Source organism: Canis lupus, chromosome 12 (assembly GCF_003254725.2).
Source record: "Canis lupus dingo isolate Sandy chromosome 12, ASM325472v2, whole genome shotgun sequence".
Lineage (NCBI taxonomy): Eukaryota > Metazoa > Chordata > Mammalia > Carnivora > Canidae > Canis > Canis lupus.
In genome coordinates this window covers 70588202-70605994 of record NC_064254.1, presented here as the reverse complement: position 1 = coordinate 70605994, position 17793 = coordinate 70588202, and the positions used below count along the sequence as shown (strand labels likewise).

The 17793-nt window shown below is 44.0% G+C and overlaps 1 protein-coding gene and 1 long non-coding RNA gene across 8 annotated transcripts in view; one reads left to right on the top strand and one right to left on the bottom strand.

Moving 5' to 3' along the window:
* Nucleotides 1-17793, top strand: part of HS3ST5 (heparan sulfate-glucosamine 3-sulfotransferase 5) — a 254480-nt gene that overhangs the window by 72441 nt on the left and 164246 nt on the right. Inside the window, exon 1 of one of the 7 annotated variants that reach the window (XM_035698200.2) lies at nt 14970-15027. The exons of the other annotated variants lie outside the window; for them this stretch is intronic. The gene's annotated coding sequence lies outside the window, so the exon portion shown is untranslated. Of the gene's footprint in view, nt 1-14969; nt 15028-17793 lie in introns of those variants that run through there. 7 annotated transcript variants of the gene reach the window in all.
* On the bottom strand, nt 4347-15734 carry LOC112658389 (uncharacterized). Its single transcript, XR_003135663.3, has 4 exons — nt 15501-15734; nt 8600-8660; nt 7775-7824; nt 4347-4844 (listed from the first exon to the last, which is right to left on the bottom strand). It is a non-coding gene; the product is annotated as an uncharacterized LOC112658389 (long non-coding RNA).

Below are 17793 nucleotides of genomic sequence, written 5' to 3'. Positions count from 1 at the left end.
AATGAGAAGAAATATGAACCAGAGGTGGGATTCTGAAATGCACAAAGGATAGGTGGACAGGAAGAGATGCCCCCAAAAGAGGTTAGAAGATATACTCGGAAAGGATAGATAAGAACCAGGAGAGACAGGTGTCACTAAAGTTGAGGAGCAGAGGGAATAAATGGTCAGTAGTGTTAACTGTATCTAGTTTGATGAGAACTGGTCTGAAAGACGTTGGTGACTTTGGCCAGAGGTATTTAAAAGAGTCGATCCTTTTGCTAGAACCCATTGCCGTTTACTTTCTTAAAAAATTACCTCCTTAGTCTTTCTCATCATTCTCCTTCAGTTCAGATTTTCCTCTACTGGATCATCTCCAACAAAGTGAGCTGATACCTCCAAACTCGACCCAGACTCTCCCTCCAGCAACTGCCCAGTCTTTCTGTTCCACTCCCACAGCCTTACCACTTGAAAAGAGTGTTCATGCACGCTACATCTGCCATTTGCAATCCAGTTCACTCATTAACCCGCTCCAGGTTGGCTTTGGCAACATTACCACCCCAGCCTTCTACCGGAAAGAACTACTTTCACTGGGTCGCCAGTGACCTTCAGACAGCCAAACCCTACAGACATTTTTTAGGCCTCTCAGCAGAATTACATGTCATCAACCACTTCCTCCATTTTGATACATTCTTTTCCCTTATTGTGACTCTGCATTCTTTTGACATTCTTTCTGCCTTATTAACAATTCTAGCCTTGTTGATTTTGCTGGCCTTTCTTCCTTTGCCCAACTTTCCAACGAAAAATTTTCCCCAGATTCTGTCCTGGACCCATCTCTCCTTGTTTTCTAAACTCTCCTCATAGGTGCTCACATCTGTTCCTGGACTTTAAATACCTCTCATGGGCTGCCACTTTCAGATTTACATCACCAGCCCACACTTGTCACTGAACATCTGATAACACACCCACTAAATGGAATGAAAACCATGAAAGACTCTTAGAGTAGTAAAGCAGTAAAAAGAAGGAAGAGAAAAATACCACATTAGGAAATTGAGAGACAGAAAAAGGTTAAAATGGCCAGTAAACACATGAAAATATGTTCGACCTCACTAGTAGTAAAAATCAAGTTAAAACTAAACTCCAAAGGGCAAATGAAAGTGAGTTGTAATAGTTATTATGAGTAATGTTGATGAAATGGACATTTTTGTATAACATGAGTGAGGCATAATATGGTATGTTTAGAAATGCTGTTTATAAATATGCATCAAAATGCAGATTATATATGTCCTTTGATAGAATATTACCACTTCTAGAAATGCATCCTGAAATAATTCCACAAATGCATGATGTACAGACAGTGTTCTTCATCACAGAGTTTATAAGAGCAAAGGTCTGGAAGCAGTCATAAACCCCAATCAATAAACAATGAGTTAAATAAATCATGTATTTTCTATATAGGAGATTGACTGCATATGATAATCTGGCTCTTTTTATTTTTAGAACAAGAACAATACTATATTAAGTAAAAAAGCAGTTTTGAAAATAATATTGATATTATGATTCTTTCCAAAAAATTTTTATTTAGACATCTCTAGAAGAATCTGGAAAGAGACCCAACACAGGGTTGATAGTCTTTTTGGGTTGCATTATTAAGAAAACTCTTCATATTTTTCTTTTGGTATTTCAGATTTTTTTCTGCACTATAGAAATTACTAACTATAACCACATTATTAGTTTTTACCTCCTTAATTATAAAAACCTATCTCTCTGCAAATGAATATGGGTGTTACTCTTCAGTTCTTAATTATTGGTTTTTAAAATTTCACCTTTATTGAGGTATAATTAACACATAAAATCATGAGATATTTAAAATGTGTATCATTGTGATTTGCTATATGTATACACTGTGAAAGAATTCCCTCATCTACTTAATTAATACATCCATCACTTTATAGATTATAGATAAGTGTAGTTACAGATATTTAATTCTACTCATAGCAAATTTCAATTATGCAGTGCGGTGTTACCAACTGTAGTCATCACATTTTATATTAGATCCTCAGGCCTTATTTATCGTCTAGAAGAAAGTTTGTACCCTTTTACCCTCCTCTCCATATTTTCCCCACCCTGCAACCACTCTTCTACTCTGTTTCTATGAGTTTGATTTCGTTGTTGTTGTTTGAGATTCCATGTGGGATTGACAGTGCCCAGTATTTGTCTTTCTCATCTGGCTTTTTTCACTTGATTAATTACTTTTGACACTTGATGACTTTGGAGTGGGAAGAAGAAGAAGAAGATAATCCCTGTTCTCCTTTGCCCAGTTTTGCAAGGAGACCAGTGGTTCTGTGCCCCCACACTCCTATAGTCTCTCTTGATGCCATCAGGGTGTTTTCAGTATTGTGGCCCATAAATACTTCTATGGAAAAAAAAAAAAAAAAAAACCACAAACACGACTTCACACAACTTCATTTTGAGACTTTGGTTATCAGTAAGTTTTTTTGTTTTTTGGTTTGTTTTGTTTGTTTTTTTATCAGTAAGTTTTTTTTTTAAGCTTTTCTTTTTCTGTTAGAAACCAGTGGTGGAAACTTTAAGAGAAATGAGATTCCATCTAAAACAAGGTTGGCGGAAAGCTACCTGAAAATAACAAATTCCAAAGCTTTGAAGATGAGGAGATATGTTAGAAGTTCAAATAGCTTTTTTCTTATCTGGAGTATTGGATAATTCACTGTTTAACTAGCTAAGAATTTTTTTTTTTAAACTAGATTTAATGAGAAAAGAGAGTACATAAAATAAGAGTTCAAACCGTACTGAAAATCTTTTTCTTTCCAAGTATTTTTTTAATCTGTTTTTGAATCTTAACATGGAGGTTATAATTGCCTGAATTAAAGTGGTTAATAAAGATCTTGAAGTATTTTACAAAAAAACTATGTCTAATAGGCCCAGGGTCTTGAAAAAAGATTCTAATTTAGATAATTATTAAATGCTTATCTACTGGAAAAAGATTTATACATTGTTTGAATATTTTGTAAAAATCTCAGTCACCTACAGTCCAACAGAGATATCCATTTTTTCACTCCTTATTTCCCGACCTCCACTGGTGATAATTAAAAGAAACATTAGGCATTTACTGGAAACAACAGCAACCTGATACCATCATACGTTAATTTGATTTCCTATGCTGTCTACATTTTTAAGAATGCTATGAGTAATATCTTGCTTATATTCATAAGCATAGCAAAATCATTAGTTATCAAAAGAAGATTCATTTAGCATATTTTCAGGGGAGAAAGGTATTTTGGATAGCATTTCTCCAAAACTTACCCAACAAAAAGAGATTCCTGAATCACTGTCAACCTGAAAATATAATAATTCACAATCTCCTGTGCATTCCAAGTCATGGAGTTTTAATATTCCTTTGACTAGGGATCCCTGGGTGGCGCAGCGGTTTAGCGCCTGCCTTTGGCCCAGGGCACGATCCTGGAGACCCGGGATCGAATCCCACGTCGGGCTCCCGGTGCATGGAGCCTGCTTCTCCCTCTGCCTATGTCTCTGCCTCTCTCTCTCTCTCTCTCTCTGTGACTATCATTAATAAATAAAAATTAAAAAAAAAATATTCCTTTGACTTTCATCCTCATTGTTAAGTAGCTGCTGTTGGGCTATTTCAGTCATTTTTAAGATGGGTATATGTACATGTTATGAAAAAATTAAATGTATTTGCAATGTTAAAATACCTTTCAGGGATCCCTGGGTGGCGCAGCGGTTTGGCGCCTGGCTTTGGCCCAGGGCGCGATCCTGGAGACCCGGGATCGAATCCCACTTCGGGCTCCCGGAGCATGGAGCCTGCTTCTCCCTCTGTCTGTGTCTCTGCCTCTCTCTCTCTCTCTCTGTGACTATCATAAATAAATAAAAAATTAAAAAAAAATACCTTTCAATTTCACTTTAATAGTGAGAGGAAATGTGTTGGCACAACTTAATCAAAAGTATGTGTTAGGGGCATCTGATGGGCTCCGTGGTTGAGCGTCTGCCTTCAGCTGCCTTCAGCCCAGGGCATGACCCCGGGGTCTTGGGATCGAGTCCCATGTCAGGCTCCCTGTAGGGAGCCTGCTTCTCCCTCTGCCTGTGTCTCTGCCTCTCTCTGTATCTCTCATGAATAAGTAAATCTTAAAAAAAAAAAAATAAAGTTTGTGTTATAAGATAGTTTTAGAAGACATGATAATAGAGTGCTCCAGAGACCAGAGACAGAATTATTGAGTCCTAGAAAGGAGTTTTGTAGTTTGATTCATAGATCGCATCTCATGGAAAGATTCCCTAGATGATCCGTGGCTTCATATTCTTAGAAATAATCTGCAAAACAGGATGATGCAAACAGAGACATTTTAAGACTTTATTTTCTTATAGGAATCAGAAGTACATGATATCCACTTAATGGAATTTTATTGAAAGCAGTATTCATTTCCTAGAGAAAGAAATTTCTGGCAGAAAAATGTACGAGGAGAGAGTATACAGGAAACAGTAAGTTCTATGGGGACAAAAGTGTTTTCTCATTTTAACGTCATGCCTAGACTGAGGTTCTCTCTAGCTGCGGGTTCAGTGAAGGAATGTGGAGGCAGAAACGCTTTTCTGTAGGGGCTGGGCAAGGTGAGGCACCCTGGGATAGGGAACGAGGAGCTTTGTCTTCTCCTTTATGTGAAAGGACTGGTCGGTCGACAGGTTCTCATTGAATTCTTACATTGTGCAAAACAGGATGATTTATGGGCGCACAGAACACCAAGAGATACCATTTGCCGTGGGTAGGTACAGTCTGCGGGCGGACACACGATGCAGTCATAAGAAGCCAGCATTCCAATGATGCCGAGTATTAAAAAGAACTGCAAAAAAAGTCATTACATTTACTGTAGAGCCGTAGAGATTGATGAAAAAGCAAGCATGTTATCATTACAGATACAGAAACATCTTCCCCAAAAATGCTGCCCGAAAGGATTAAGGACGCACGTTTTGATTGGCTGTGGGAAAGGACTCAGGTAACCCAGAACTGATTGCTGGTTAGTCCGGCACATGTAGTGGTTGATCTGTGAAGGGTACTGAGGAGAGACCTGGGAGGATGGAGGCTCACGGCAGAGAACGCTCACAACAATCACATTAACCGTTAACGTCAGCCTAACTGCTCAGACACTGTGATGAGGCCCAGGCGCACGTTACACCGCAGAACCTACCTTTACTACCTCCCAGGGAGAATCTGAGCCACGAAGGCATAAAGTCTCTTGCCCAGAGCCTCCCTGTAAATCTGAGCTTCCCACGTCGTCTCCACTTCAGACCTCATGTCTTTATTAGTTCTATTGTCTCTATGATTTCAGATAACAGTTCAGCTGGAATCAAAGAGCCTTACCAAATAGACATCAGTGTGGGCAGAACAGATCAGAGTGAGGAAGATCAAAGGTAGGGACCCCAGGCAGTTCAAGGAATATAGCGAGAGGTCAGGCCAGCCAGCGGCTTTTAAATCGGGGGGAAATTGCCTTCCAGCAAGGATTGGGAGCCAGGACAGGGAGATCGGGCAAACAGGGCTGCAATTATAGTTGTAGGGGCACCGGGAAAGGGTTCCCTGTCCCTAGATGTCCCCCTAATGCCTCAGAATCTTTGTATGGCATTGGACTGCCCTGCTGGTGTTCATCCCATGGTGCTAACCCTGCTGCCCAAGATAGTGGGCCATTGGTCCTTTAGATCTATTTTTTTTTTTTTATCTGAATTCAAATTTTTTCTAAAAATTGGTTGGGACCCAGGATTTCAGCAGGGAATCTTGGGCCTTAAAGGTCTGAATCTGGAGAGGACTCCTCATGCCCTTCCCCCGGGGTCAGATCAGCTCTCCAGGGGGAGGGTACGTGCGGGTGAAGGCACTCATCCCAGTCACCGTCTTTCATCTGTGAATAAGGAAAGGCAGTTGGGAGCCTCTGCATTTAATGGCTCAGCTGTTCAATTTTTTGGAAGACAGACTCAAGCACATTGTGTTTGGATTTCAAGTTCATGATAACTTATTAAAAAGAGGTTCACAGGTAAGACGTATGCAAATACGGGGATTAAAGACCAGGGCAGAGCGTGGACACAAGTTACTTAGTGTCCAGGACCTTGACAGCAAACGTACAGGTTCCCCCAACCAGGATATTCCTTCCATCAGTTCCTGAGTCTTGTGCAGCCTGTGACCTGACACAGGTGTGTGAGCCGCCCGGTAAACCCTAATTGCCTGGGTTCAAATCCTGCCGCTGCCCTTTCCGAGTGACTTTTAGCCTCTTTATGACTCGGGGTCGTCATATGTGAAGAGGGGTGCTAAGAACAGTTCCTACATCATAGGGCTATATGTGAAGTAAGGGAGCTATTTGTCAAGAGCTTAGATAGTACCTAGCATTTGGTATATTTTTTTTTTCCCCAAAAATGTCTGTTTCCCTGGGTCAGGAACCTGTGGTAGGCCCTGACCTGGCTCTGCGCAGCCCCCACTGCCCATCGTGCCCCCCACGCCGAAGCCGACCCCGTGCACTCCTCCCTCTGGACGGGCGGCTAGGCCAGGTGTCGCTCATGCGGGGATAGCTTTGTCACGGGCCGTGACCTCAGCTGGCGCCCCGGCTGTGGCGGGTCCCGGTCCACGGACACAGCTGTGCAGGCCGAGCTCGGCAGCTCGGCACGGCCCACCCGAGAACTCTCCTGCCGCCTGGGGAGCCCGCCAGCGTGGTAGGAAGTCGTGGGACGCTCCCGTCTTCGTGGAGCTCCAGCATCTGGGGGGGCGGACAGGCGGGGACGTGGCCTCGAGGGCTCCCCCCACGGTGGTGGCGCTGCTCCTCGCCCAGACTCCTGGGCCAGGGAAATCTTCTGGAGCCTGCCTGTCCTGACCACCCGTCCTCCCGAAGCCCACATCGGGTCCGGGTGTGGCCTGTCCCCAGGGAGCCCGGGGAAGGAGGCCCGTAGTCAGACACTGTCTCCTCACTCTGCTCACCTTCTTCCCTCTTGCTTCTGTCCTGCTCAGTCCCCTGCTTGCTTCCCTGTGACCCATGTCACCGCCTGTGAAGAGGCCCAAGGCAAGTGCGAGCATCTCTGTGTCTCCTTGCCCGTTGCTCCCCTGCGGCCCAGGGCAGGGGCTGCCGTCTGCTAAGGCGACAGGGAAGAGGGACTGCGGGCGGGAAGGGGGGCGTCTAAACCACGAGCTGGCCCCCCGGGGAAAGTCCCGAAGCCAGGGAGTTGGCCTAGGACCTAAAGCACGAGGGGGGCCCCGCCGCTACCCTGCACAGACTCGTCCAGTAGCTTCCAGCTGCACGGGGTGCGCCGTCCAAGCTAATGGGCCCAGCCCCCGGCCCGGACAAGGGAGCATGAGCCCCCTCCTGCCCAGGAGAAAAGACAGGCCGGCTCCTCAGATTTCAGCTGCAGCGTGCACCTGCTTCATACCCCAAAGTCCACCCAGCACAAAGAACACCACCCAAAACTCAGGAGGAGGCAACTGTCCTCTTGATCTCTGTCGATCCCTACACGCCTAGGAGGCTACCGAGCGCTTGAAATACCCTCAACTCTGAATCGAATGTCCTGTAGTTTCAGATTCCTAAGACGGAGCACTGGAATATTAATAATAATAATAATAATAATAATAATAATAATATATCTCATTAGTAACTTTTTGCATTGAGCCCGTGCCAGAATGACAATATTTGGGGTATATGGGGTTAAATAAAATAGATTACTAAAATTAACTCCACCCATGTCTCTCTACTTGCTTTTAATGTGGCTGTTAGAAAATATAAAACTGTGTATGTGGCTCACTTACCTCCTATTTCTGTTGAATCTGCTCCAGATGGGGACGTAACGGAGAACGACCTGAAAGATGGAGGCTTATAAAGAAAGGACTGAGATTTTGCTCCCATCTTATCTGCCAAAGGTCCAAACATGATGGTGCTTTGACGTGCCTCAGACAGGGCCAACCTTACGTTGGTGAGGCTTTATAGGTGGATCACATTTTCTTTTTCCCCCCCAAAAAGCACTCCTTTCCATTTCTAATACATTCTGCTCACAGACTCACACTATTCTAAAATTCTGATTAAGAATTCCACGTATCCCTGCAATTACCCTCAAATAATACGGTTTTCTCTTGGCAATCATCTAGAACTTACACTCATCCCCTTCCACAGATGTTCAGGAAACTCTTAAGCAAATAATAATAATAACCCAGCTTTGACTCCCATGGATCCTCCATTCCTAGTCTCCAACATACAGCTTCCCCGCTGTGGGTCACCATAATTTCACACTGAGGCCGTCGGCGGAGGGAGGACCAGGACCACCTTAACCCACAGCTAATGAAAAATCCTCAGGGCTAAACTTGCACATAATTGAATCAATGCATTAATTCTCAAACCTCTGCAAGTTGGCTGAGGAGCAAATATATGAGAAATTATCAGCACAAAGGCACAGAGAGCCTCAGAGCGTTGGAGCAGAGATGGACTTTCCAGCACAATCTGAGCAACCCTTTGGTTTTACCAGTAAAGGACATACGACCTGGAGTAGTTAAATGAATTGTCAGGAGCAAAACTGGGATTAGAACCCATGTTCTAACTCTTAACTCATTCAGTCAACAAATATTTGCCAAGCTACTCACTATGTGTTAGGTCCTCTTGTAGGTGCTGGGGTACGAATAGGACACCAGTTACAGTATTTTCCTGTTATAACAGAAAACCCAGTCAGAAGATAGTTTAAAGGATAAAGGAAGGGCACCTGGGGGGCTCAGCGGTTGAGCAGTCTGCCTTCAGCCCAGGCCAGGACCTTGGGGTCCCAGGATTGAGTCCCGCGTCGGGCTCCCTGCAGGGAGCCTGCTTCTCCCTCTGCCTGTGTCTCTGACTCTCTCTGTGTGTGTGTCTCTCATGAATAAATAAATAAAATCTTAAAAAAGGAAAAAAAAAAAAAAAGAAGGGCATCTGGCTGGTGCAGTCGGTGGAGCATGTGACTCTTGATCAATCTCAGGGTTGTAGGTTCGAGCCCCACGTTGGCTGTAGAGGTTACTTACAAATAAAATCTTAAAAAAAAAAAGGAAATTTATTTTCATGGAACTGAGAAGTCAGACTGGTTTCAGGCAACTCTTGACCAGTAGCTCAGATGAATTCCCCGGAATGGCTGTCTCTAGTTCTCAGTGCCATTTCCTCCATGGTTGGCTCCATTTGGGGAGCCTTTTCCATTATTGTCACAATATAACAGTTCGGCAGCTTCTGGGCCTATGTGCTTTCGGGTACAAATCTAGCACAAAAGAGAGTCCACTTCGCTGTTAGGATTCAAAACCAAAACAACCAAAAAATAAAGACCAGCCACTGGGACCTGATGCTCACAGCTCTGATTACCCGAGCTGCACCGCGTACTCCCCACTGAACCAACTAGTGTGGCCTGGAGATGGGATATGGTGACTGGCGTAAGCCAAACACGAGCCACTTTCCAGAGTCAAGAAGGGTGTCGAATCCATCCAGAATACGTACTCAGCATTTCGAGGTACTGTTAGGAAGGGGAATTGGGAAAACGATGCTGGGAAGCAACAAAAACTTTGAATAACCTGTTCCCTCCGGTGCTCGTGGTTGAGAGTTTCCTCATACCCCCGTTGGTTTTCACAGTCTGCTCCGTGGGGTCCTGGGAGGGCTTCGGTCGTATCTCAGGGTGTGAGGGGGTCCGCACGGCTAACATCCCCAGCCACTCCCTGCGACTTCAAGCAGAGCTAGTCCTCCTTCTCCCTGTTGTGCATCTTGGGCTCACACAGAAGATTTCGTTTGAAGAAAGTGCTTCGCTTTCGAACTGAGATGCGGTTTCCGAACCACTCTCCCGCGTTGATGCTACAGCAGTGGCAACGTCATCCACGTTTTATGCTTCTGGTGCGTTACTTTTCCTCCGGTTCAAGAACGTACCCCCACTGTCGTAGTCCTCTTCCAGTGCTAACAGAATGGAGTCGGGATGTCATGAAGGCATTTCTTGGAACTTGGGTCTTAATGCCAAAAATTCCATTTCGTAGGCTCTTGGCTCGTGCTTCTGATGTTTTGCTGATAGTAGTCATTTCATAGACATTCTTTCCATTCCCTGCTCCATTTACTCACTCAAAACACTTGAGAAAGACTTCTGCCTCCCCAACGCTTCTAAATACTCACCTTTAAGGTCACGAGTAAGCAAGTGAAATTCTCAACGGATGAGAGCATCTGCCACCGAGTTCCACTAATGCAGATACTAAGCAAGTTTTCTGTGGCTGTTCCCTCCAATAATCCACGTATTTACCCGGAATGAAATTATACCGTGTAAGTTTGAAATTAACGCTTAAAGCAACAACAAGCCAAACTTTAACCCGAGAGAAGACAACATGTCCCTCGCTTCATGCCAAAGCTGACAGTAGGTTTGTGATGGTCACGTGTACTTGGTGAATCCTCTTTCTCTGCTAAATCTTTATCTCCTTCGTCGTCTAGTCAATGAAACGTAAAATATGAAAGTATAGCACATTCGTTGTTAGCTTCAGAAGGACTCGCATCTTAACGTCGTATTTATTTGTATTCCGTTTAGTTCCTTCCCGTTTCATCATTATGATGTACTTGAATTATAAAACATTTTATATCCGGGGCAGCAGGGTGGCTTAGTCCCTTGCACGTCGGACTCTTGGTATCAGCCCAAGTCATGACCTCGGGGTTGTAGGACTGAGGCCTGTGCCAGGCTTCACGCTCAACAGGGAGTCTGCTTGAGATTCTCTCTCTTCTTCCCTCTGCCTCTCCCTCCCACTTGCACTCTCTCTCTCTCTCTCAAATAAATAAGTAAATGGATCTTTAAAAAAAAATTTTAGGGCCAACCAGATTAAGCATCTGTCTTCAGCTCAGATGCATGATCCCAGGGTCCTGGGATCCAGCCCCAAGTTGGGCTCTCCGCTCGGCGGGAGTCTGCTTCTCCCTCTTCCTCTGCTTCCCCCTCCCCCAGCTCATGCTCGCTCTCTCTCGCTCTATCTCAAATAAATAACTAAAATCTTAAAAAAAAAAAATCCCTAAAATCTATTCTCTGAGAAGCATTTAGAGAATTCAAAGTATTTCCTGAATTTCAGTCTTAAACAATGATTAATGTTTCTCTCATAAGTTTTTGTGGAAGGTACTATTACATAATATTATTTCCTCACTTGTAAATTGAATAAGAATCACTCAGATTGGTGGGGATATACAAATACTTCAGGTTCGTATTGGTTCATTTTTATGTTAGTTATCTTTTTTTTTTATACGGTGCGATGTCCTCCTTCGCGTTTCCTAGAACATGCTCCGTGGGATATTGGTGTACGTGGGATTTGGGGATGTGTTTGAGAACAACAGCAATTGAAGGAAACCGAATTGGACAGAGGGTCCCAACACAGGCCCCGGTTATCACGAGAGCTCTTCACCTGGCTGGATCTCAGAGTTGTCCTAAATTGAGGAATGGGTCTTGGCCTTTGTGTCTGATGTTAACCAGTCACTGGATATAAACCAACTCTTGAGGAAGAGGCCTGCCTTGGGGAGGGCAGTTGCCTTCAGCCAAGGGCAATGCCAGGAGAGGAGCGCCGCCGCCCTGAGCTGCCTGTGTCAGCACTCTTACAAGTTGGGGGAATGCATACCTTAGTCCTGAAGGGAGCATTCATCGACTTCACGGTGCCCCCGCCCCCCCCACCAGAACGGAGCTCTAAGGGGTGGAGTAACAAGATTGTATTTAAGGAGTGACAAGGACTTCTGTTTCTGCTTTATACCTCAATCGCCACTCCAAACAATTATTTCTTGTAACTGTGAATGCCTGATTGAATAAAGGCATTTGTTGAGACGATGAAAGTACAAGTAATAGATGGTTTCTAGAAGGAAAACGTGTAAGAGCTTCCCTTGGGCCTCAACGGTTAATTATTGATTAGCATGTATGGGCTAAAAGAGTATTTAAAAAAAAAAAAGCATAGACACAGGCAGTGAATTTGTGAAAGTTGACTTTCTTTGGTATGTAATACATTTGTAAAGAGTAAATCACAAGGAGATTATCTCCTGTATCTCACTGATTAAATGGGCCAGTCTTGACAAGACTCTGAGAAGCTGGGCGGCCCTCTTGCTATCCTTTGCTATCCACCAAAAGTATCACAGATGGGCCCACGTAGCATAGACACACACAAAAAAACGTTGAAAAACAAGTCAGAGTAGATGTAAGATCAAATAAACATTACCTTAGGCTTAAAAATTCTGCTTTTGGGATGGAAACAGCTGATGATATGCGACAGGCAGGCGATCCTTGCTTTGCACACGGTACCATAGTAATTGGAATTTGTGCACGTTGGAACCGTGGAAAGTAAGGATTGTCATTGTTTTTCAGTTATTTCAGTTTTTATTTTCCTACAAACTTGCCTCTTTTTAAAGCTTTTTTTTTTTTTTTTAAGTTTAAGCTTATTTAGGTGATCTCTACACCCAACATGGGGCTCGAACCCACAGCCCCAAAATCAAGAGTCACGTGCTCTTGCTGAGCCGGCCACATGCCCCGACACATTTTTAAATTGTCTGAATCATTAGATGTTAGCTTCATGAAAAAACAGCCTTTGTCTGGTTTTCCTTAGTAGAATCTCTACAGCCTTCCTGGCCCCATAGCAGGTGTTCAATAAATATTTGATGAGTGCATGAACCATCAGCCAGATGAAGTGGTGCACAGCAGTCTAGTGACCATACAGTCTTTTCAGGCTGTCTCGTAAATACCTGGATTATTTGCTGGGTGAATCTTTTTTTTTTTTTTTTAAAGATTTTATTTATTTATTCATGAGAGACACACAGAGAGGCAGAGACACAGGCAGAGGAAGAAGCAGGCTCCGTGCAGGGAGCCCGACGGGGGACTCGATCCCAGGACCCCGGGGTCACACCCTGGGCTGAAGGCGGCGCTAAATCGCTGAGCCACCCAGGCTGCCCTTGCTGGGTGAATCTTGAAAAGTGAACAGAACTTTCTTTTTTTTTTTTTTATTTTAATTTTTATTTTTTAATTTTATTTATTTATGATAGTCACACACAGAGAGAGAGAGAGAGGCAGAGACACAGGCAGAGGGAGAAGCAGGCTCCATGCACCGGGAGCCCGACGTGGGATTCGATCCCGGGTCTCCAGGATCGCACCCTGGGCCAAAGGCAGGCGCCAAACCGCTGCGCCACCCAGGGATCCCTGAACAGAACTTTCTATAACGAACATTAGCGCTTGCTTTCTTATGCAGAGATGCAGCTTTTACAGCAATATTTCATATTTTGTACCAATATTGCATTGGTGTTCCAATCAAAGATTAGTAGTTCTTTCATCTTCAGCTCTTCACTGGACATCTGCTTCCCCCCAAACGGTCAGCATCTCTACAAAGGTGTGATTGATGAAACCCGTTGTGACTACTTCTTATACGGTTGTGAATAAAACAAGCTTAGGCTTTTAGTCTTTGGGGTTATTTTTTATTTAAGTAAACTCTATGCCGACGCGGTGCTCACAACACATGACCCCGGATGGGCTGCACTCTCCTCCAGCCGAACCGTCCAGGTGCCCCAAGGCTAGGCTTTTAAATTCAGTTAGTAACGTGATTTTTCATGGACTTCGAAAACAAATAAAATTAAAGTTTCTAACTCGGCTTTGTTTTCACGGGCTAAGCAGTCCAGCATATGAAACTGAAAAAAATGCAGATATTAAAGGAGAGAATTGCAAATATGGGAGGAAACAATGTTCAAGGGCACTAGAAAAAACTGAATAATGACTGGAAAACAAGGTGCTTACCCCAAGGAGTTTCTTAAGTTTATTTCCGACTATCAAACTTTTAAACATGGGAGTTTCTCGACAAAATCTGCTCCGATGTTTTGAAATCCCCAGGTCTGTGTGTTACCAACCGTCGGTAGAAGCTTTCGTGCTTTCTTCAAGGTCATACTCGTCTGTCACTCTTTCCTCAGGCTCCGCGTAGACCTCAAGTTCATTGTCTACTTTTTAAAAATGTGTCCCTCCTCGGTTTACCTGTCTCTCATTTCTCATGAAGATCCGTAGTTTTGTTTCGGTCACTAAGGAACCAGTGGAAAACGGCCTACTCGGTAGTGGCCCCTGGGTGCAGCGTCCTGGCCTGAGTGCCCGGTCGTCCCGGTTCGAGCCCAGGCCACGACCGGTGAGCGCACCCGCCTCGGGCCTCGCGTGTCCAAGTCTCGACCGCGGGAGAAGCCCGTTTGGCCACGGGACAAGCCACAGCAGAGCTGAGACCTCGGGGCGGGGTTTGCCAGGATGAGAAACAATAACCCGCAGCTGAGTGGATCGCCAGTTCCGGGATGGAGATGACGGAAAAGGAATAGAACACGTGGATGAGCGTGGCTTCTAGTTGGGAACTCTGATTAGAGGGAAACGGAAATCAGAAAAGGGATTGTCGTTGAATCCTATGTGCCGGGACGGTTCCTGTCCCGCGACCCCAGTATGTGAACGCGGGTTGTAGTAGAAGATCGGAGTTTACTTTTTAATTCAGGGTTGTTGGTGATTTTTGTGTTTTTGTTCTCTTTGGGTTTTTCTTTTTCTTTTTTAAGATTTTATTTATTTATTCATGAGAGACCCGGAGAGAGAGAGAGAGAGACAGAGAGAGACAGAGAGAGAGAGAGGCAGAGACACAGGCAGAGGGAGAAGCAGGCTCCATGCAGGGAGCCCCATGTGGGACTTGATCCCGGGACCCCGGGGTCATGACCTGAACCAAAGGCAGATGCTCAACCACTGAGTCACCCAGGTGCCCTCCTCCTTCCTTTTCCAACCATGGTCCCTTAGGACCTCACTGTCTCTGAGTCCTCTCTTTTAAAACTTCTTCACAAACCCTCTACCGTCCCAGATCTTCTGCATTTTGTCTTTTAAAAGAAGACACAATTCTCCTAATCTTACCTTTCTACTTTTCTAGCCATAATTCCAGTTCTCTGTCATTGTCAACATTCTTACTGAGCATCACAGAAGCCCAAAGAACCCACCAGGCCCTAGTGGGACCTTCTCGGGAGCATGTTGAGGGGAGGGTATGGGGTGATTTGCGTGGACAGCCTGTACCATCTTCAACAAGCAGTGAGATAAAAAAAATAATAATAATCTGGGAGTATTCATGTATTAACAGCTTTTCCCCAATAGCAAAAGACCTAGGAACAACCATAGGAGGGGCCTTTTAAACAAATCCACCATTTGCTTGGAAAAATAAGAATCATGTTGTGCTAATTCCATTTAAGTTCTAGCATTCTTGCTGATGCTTGCCCTAAAACTCTCCCTGATGCCCAGTGAGTTATACCTCTGGGATGAACTTATCCAGCTCCTTGTAGAAATCTTCTCTAGTTCTCATACTTGCCATCATGGCCAAATATATTTTATCTGAGAGGTTGGAGAGGGGCAGGTTTTCATGTGTGCCTTAAGGTTTCCAGTGTGATTTGTCACATTAAAAAATGAAAGCTCGGTTAGGAAGGTTGCCCTTCTGTAGCAGGGGGTATCTCAGAAGAGGCTGGGTAAGAACCACAACATCTTGGCAGCGTACAAAAATAAGCACGTACCTAGCACACGGTTCTCTGGGTCATCTGGAGTTGGCGGACGTAGGCCGTGCTGCGCTGGTAGCTGTGATGATCTCTGCTGCTTGCTCATGGGGCTGGGAATCAGCCGGGGATTGGCCTGGGCTCTACTGGGGCAGCTTGGTTCTGTTCTGCACGTCTCCCGTCTTTCTCCCTGGGCAAGGTCCCACGACACTAGCAGAAGCACCGGAGAGCAGAGTCAATAGTGCCAGCATTGTTCAAGCCTTGGGTCTCTAATGTTTCATTGATCAAAACAAGACACATGACCAAACCCACAGGAGAGGAGGAGTAGAAAAGGAGTAGAAGACATTCTGTGTCCTTATCAGGAGAGATTACAAAGACACGTGGCAGGGCACATAGATGCTGGAAGAGGTGGGGAGTTGGTGACCTCGGTAAAGTCTACCGCGGTTGTTGACCTATTTTTCTTGAATGTCATTCTATCAGAAGTGAAGTAGTGTTAGCTCTAGATGGAGGCCCCTTTCGTTCATTCAAATATGCATTTGCCCATTGTTCATTTAACACATAATGCGCAGTTCTTTAGACAAGTACTGCATAGTAGAAATACATTGTGAACCAATTTTCTAGTAGCCACCTTTAAAAAAAGGTGAGAATATGGGACACCCGGGTGGCTCAGCGGTTGAGCGTCTACCTTTGGCTCAGGACGTGACCCCAGGGTCCCAGGATCGAGTCCCACATCGGGCTCCCTGCATGGAGCCTGCTTCTCCCTCTACTTGTGTCTCTGCCTCTCTCTCTGTGTCGCTCATGAATAAATAAACAAAAATCTTAAAAAAATAAAAATAAAAAGGTAAGAATAAACAGGCAAACATATATTCAATAATGTGTTTCAAATATATCCAATATTATCCAAATATGGATATGATAGTATTATCCAATATTATCCAATATTATTATTTTGGCATGTAATCAATGTTGAAGTTCTTAAGATATTTTATATTCTTTTCTTTTTCTACTGAATCTTTAAAATCCAGTGGGTACTTTTTACTTGAAGCACATCCCACTTTGGACTAGTCACATTTCAAGTACTAAAGCTGTAAGTGATAATAAAGCTACAGACTATATGTTGACCTTGGTGCTGATGGATGTTACAATCTAGAAAGGAGAATTAATCTAGATTATTTAGTCATTTTATGTCTTACTGAGAAGTACACATTTTTAACTGACTTTTTTGGGAAAATGACTATGTGTATACCCCTTGGATGTGGTCATGCCACGATGTGGCAATTCTTTCCTTATTGCAGCAGTTCTCTATTTCACATGCCCATATGATCTCCCTAGCCTCGTTTAGTCGGAGACATCTTAACACGCCTTCTCAAAATCGCCTATGCAGAGCCATCACTGCACTTTGAAGTCTGGCCAAAAAAAAAGAAAAAAAAAATTGTGGCATTTTGCAAAATCAATATAGTGAAGGGATATTACCTGAGATCTTATTACTAGGTGGATAAATTTCCACATTATGACTTTACCTGATAAGACCTGAGAATCCTTCATGATAGAAAAGTTGAATGGAAAAGTTATCTTTCTTGGTGGATATCTGCTTTAAAAAAATTAATAAAAAAAAAAGAAACCCTGGATGATTGTAGAGAGAATGTATAATAAAAGTAGATAAGAAGGAAAATATTGCTTCAGAGGTAGTACAAGAAATAACAGAGGCAAAGCATGGAGAAAATGAGAAGGAAAAAAAAAGGGAAACATTAACAATGTTTATCTGTTCTTGACCCGATTAAGCATATAACTGCCTAAAAGAACATTTTGACTTTTCCACACTAAACTGTCCAAGCAAGATTTCTCAAAATGGGTGATTTTTAGAAAGCAGTTATTGTCTTTGGAGGTTAGAGATACAGGGCCTGGCAAGAATAGGGAGATCAGATATTTTCCTTGTCGTCTAAAACAATCTGGTGTTGCTTTAAATATTTAGGCATAGCTTAAAGAACTGAGAGAGGTCTCTCTTAAAGGCCGTGAGGCACCTCGTGATGTCTTTTCTGTTTTTTAATCCACCTCTGCTTAGTACATGTCTCTTCGGTGGTGATGCATGGCTTTGATTGTCTAATCCACTGATATCAAAACCAGTCGGGCAGATGCCCTCACTCTCCTCTGTTACTCTGGCAACACGGCAGGTCCGGGGACGGTGCTGGAGCGATGCTCTAGGGCGGTCCAGGCCACCTTTGGCTTCCGTCGTGACATGACCCCTACTTGCATCCAAAGAGCCAACGTCGTAGGTAGTTTGGAGTGACGCCGCATGGAGAACAGCGCACTGGAT